The sequence below is a fragment of the Nematolebias whitei genome, chromosome 20 (genome assembly GCF_014905685.2).
Source record: "Nematolebias whitei isolate Nwh7 chromosome 20, NemWhi1, whole genome shotgun sequence".
In the NCBI taxonomy this organism is placed as follows: domain Eukaryota; kingdom Metazoa; phylum Chordata; class Actinopteri; order Cyprinodontiformes; family Rivulidae; genus Nematolebias; species Nematolebias whitei.
Genome location: NC_056517.1, coordinates 10,951,571 through 10,955,175, shown reverse-complemented (window position 1 = coordinate 10,955,175; position 3,605 = coordinate 10,951,571). Strand labels below are relative to the sequence as shown.

Below are 3,605 nucleotides of genomic sequence, written 5' to 3'. Positions count from 1 at the left end.
ACATATATATATACATACATACATACATATATACATACATACATACATATATACATACATACATACATATATACATACATACATACATATATATACATACATACATACATATATACATACATACATACATACATATATATATACATACATACATACATATATATTTATGTAAGTTTAAGCTTAAACTTAAGCTTAAACTTAAGAGACCATAACAAGTCAACCCTAACTGTATTTATAAAAAAGGAAAGTCTTAAGCCCAGTCTTAAAACTGGATAATGTGTCAGCCTCATGGACAGAAACTGGAAGTTTGTTCCACAAGAGAGGAGCCTGATAACTGAAAGACCCAACTCCGGTTAAGACTCTGGCAGCAGCATTTTGGATCAACTGAAGACGTTAAAAAAGTATTTGGACACCCAGATAATAAACCATTGCAATACTCCAGTCTAGACATGACAAACGCAAGAACCAGTTTTTCTGCATCATTTTTAGATAAGATGTTTCTAGCGATGTTACGCAGGTGGAAGGAGGTTCTAGTAATGTAACTAGTAACTGGAGACCTGTCCGGGTGTCCCTGTGATGAACTGTAGACCTGTCCAGGGTGTCCCCCGGCTCTGCATAGTGATGACCCGGAAAGGAAGAAGCGAGTGAAGTCTCAGCAACTATCACACAAAATTTTAGGTCCACATCTGTAAAATTGACTGAATTAAATGTAATCCTAGTGATGTCAAAATGAAGCTTTTTGAAGCATAGAATCATATTGAACCATTGTGTCATAAAGAGGTTCACTACCCGAAGCTTCATTCAATTCCCCTGGGTGACATCTACTGGCAGTAGCGATTGTTGCACCAACTGAAGTCCTGCAAATACGATGCACTTCTTGCGTAATTAATAGCGCTTATGTTTGTATATATGTGTGTTGTACATGTGTTTTTAGTACCTCATTAAAGATTCTGAGTAATTTATCCAAACAACTGTAGGCTAATTTAAAAACAATATGAACTGTGGGGGGGGCAGCACGGTGGCGCAACTGGTAGAGCTGCTGCCTCTCAGCGAGCAGGTCCCTGGTTCAAACCCCGGTCCAGGGGCCTTTCTGGGTGGAGTTTGCATGTTCTCTCCGTGCATGCGTGGGTTTTCTCCGGGTACTCCGGTTTCCTCCCACAGACCAAAAACATGCATGTTAGGCTGATTGGTAACTCTAAATTGTCCCTAGGTGTGAGTGAGAGAGTGAATGTTTGTTTGTCTCGTTTGTCTCTATGTGGCCCTGTGATGGACTTGCGACCCGTCCAGGGTGTACCCCGCCCCTTGCACAGTGATTGCTGGACATGGGCACCCGTGACCCAAAATGGAATAAGCGGGTAAAGAAAATGGATGGATGGATGAACTGTGGGGGTGCTGGTGGGGGCGCTGGTGGGGTGGGTGGGGTGGGGGTGGGGGGTTCCGTGTGTCCCCCACCCCACAAAAATTGGAATAAAAGAGATGCCATTTCCTGCATTTTTGTGTATTTTAACAGGTTGTTAAACATTTGAATAAACTGGTTAAAAACAGGTCTCTCTTGTAAATGACGAGGCTCAATGAGGCTAAACCTGTATAAATAAAGGTTGAATTGAAATTACTATTTTAGAGAGTCACAATTAACAAGGCTGTGTACGAATGCACGTCCTTGACAGTCTGTCAGGTGTCCTAACCCTCCCTCAGCTGTTCGTAACTTATAATACGTGTAGAACGGGGATATGAACCAGGGCTTGCGCCATCTTAAATACACTGAATCACGGCAAATGTTTGAAACTCCGCCTGTCAACTCGAAGCCGTCGGCTGACTCGGTCTAAATGAAGCAGTGAAGTGGTTCACACGTCATCGGTGACGTCACATGAAGCGAGCTCCGGCCCACTGCTTCACCATAACTACCCTGTAGAGTTTGAAGCGTGCTTTGAAGCTTCAGTGTTAGAGGTAACATCACTATGTAACCCTGTCCCAAGGTGAGCTGGCTTTGTCAGCCATTTTGAATCAGACTGACTCCAAAGGCTGATGTTGTGCAAGGACATCTGAAGATTCATTTCTGGAAGGTTCCTTGAAAAATGTCCACTGACTCATTAGATATTTAGTTAACAAACACACAGTACAATGACTATATTGAAGTTTATACCACTGACTCATTAGATATTTTGTTAACAAATACACAGTGCAATGACTATATTGAAGTTTATATTAGCCGAGGGTTTTTTTTTCTTTCCATCCTGTCAAAAATTGATGAAGCAAACATGAAAACCGATGCAAGAACAGTTAGCCTTTCTACACAAACTTAATTTTAAAGTCACATGTTTTCAACTTTAGCCAGGGCCATTCAACACCCAACCACAAACATTTAAAGTGATGGTAATATGTATTATAATTAGACATTTTCTGTCCATTTCCATAATGTTTACGAGGCTCAGTGGGAGTAACCTGTCTAATGAATGAATAAATAGTAGTCAGGGGTTTATTACAGATATGATCATATAAAAAACACATTGTCTACAAAGATCAAGACATCAGGAGACTCCTGTTTTGGAACAACTTTTAAGACTCGTATAATAAAACTCTTACGCTTTAAACCTCACGTTTTACAGTGTATGTAACATAAATAAGTTTTTCTGCCTTTCTCTATTCGTATCAGGAAAATAAAAAATACTTTTCACACTTTTCAAGACTCTGGTGAAACATTCAAGAGTTTGCTTGTCCATCAAAATTAACAAACATTTAAGCAACATTTTAAGGGTTTCTCCGTCAATAGCGTAAAAAAGACGACTTAACTCAACTTAAACCTCGGTGTTGGGATAGTTAAGGACCGAAATGTTCGCTAAACCTACCTTTGATTTCGGTTTCTGACTGACGCGCTGCCTGCTAGCTAAAACAGTAAGTGGGCGTGGCCACACTGAGGCTCACATCCGGTAAACGGTAACGGTGGTGCATTAATATTTTATCATAATGTAGGATTTTTTAGCTTCTGCTTTTTTAGCGGTCTTATTTATCTTTTTTTTAATATCACACAGCTCTTCGATTGCTTTGGTATTGTTTACCCACACAAATCAAAACTATTTACATTTATAATTTATTATTTGTAGATCCACATCTATGAATGATTGTACAAGGGTGAGAGTTTTTAGCTTGTTTCAGCTTTTTAGAACATTTGAGGCAAAATAATTGAAAAACATATGGTAAATGGACTGTACTGACATAGCGCCTTTCTATCTTATTTCAAGATACTCAAAGCGCTTTACACCACAATCTGTGCCTCATTTACCCATTCATACAGCACTCTACTAGATCTCTACAAAGCTAATTGAACAAATCATTCTAAAGAAACTAATCAGAGCTTTAGATCACATTCATACACCGATGGGACACACTTCAGAGGAAATGAGGGGTTCACTGTCTTGCCCAGGGACACTTAGACATGTGACTGCTGGTGGATTCGAACCTCCAACTCTCGTATTGGAGGCCCTAAAAAAAACATAGCAGCATTTCTACTAGTGTCACATGTAAGACAGTAGGTAACAGGAGATAGCACTTTTTACATATAAAAATTATACAATGCTTTACAGTTTAATGCAACAGAACAATAGAAT

General features: G+C 39.5%; 1 protein-coding gene across 1 annotated transcript in view; it reads right to left on the bottom strand.

Moving 5' to 3' along the window:
* The window catches only part of LOC119426339 (copine-3), a 62,414-nt gene extending 59,512 nt beyond the window's left edge, over window positions 1-2,902 (bottom strand). Inside the window, exon 1 of the mRNA XM_037693904.1 lies at window positions 2,847-2,902. The gene's annotated coding sequence lies outside the window, so the exon portion shown is untranslated. The remainder of the gene's footprint in view (window positions 1-2,846) is intronic.
* Between the last annotated feature and the right edge of the window lie 703 nt (window positions 2,903-3,605).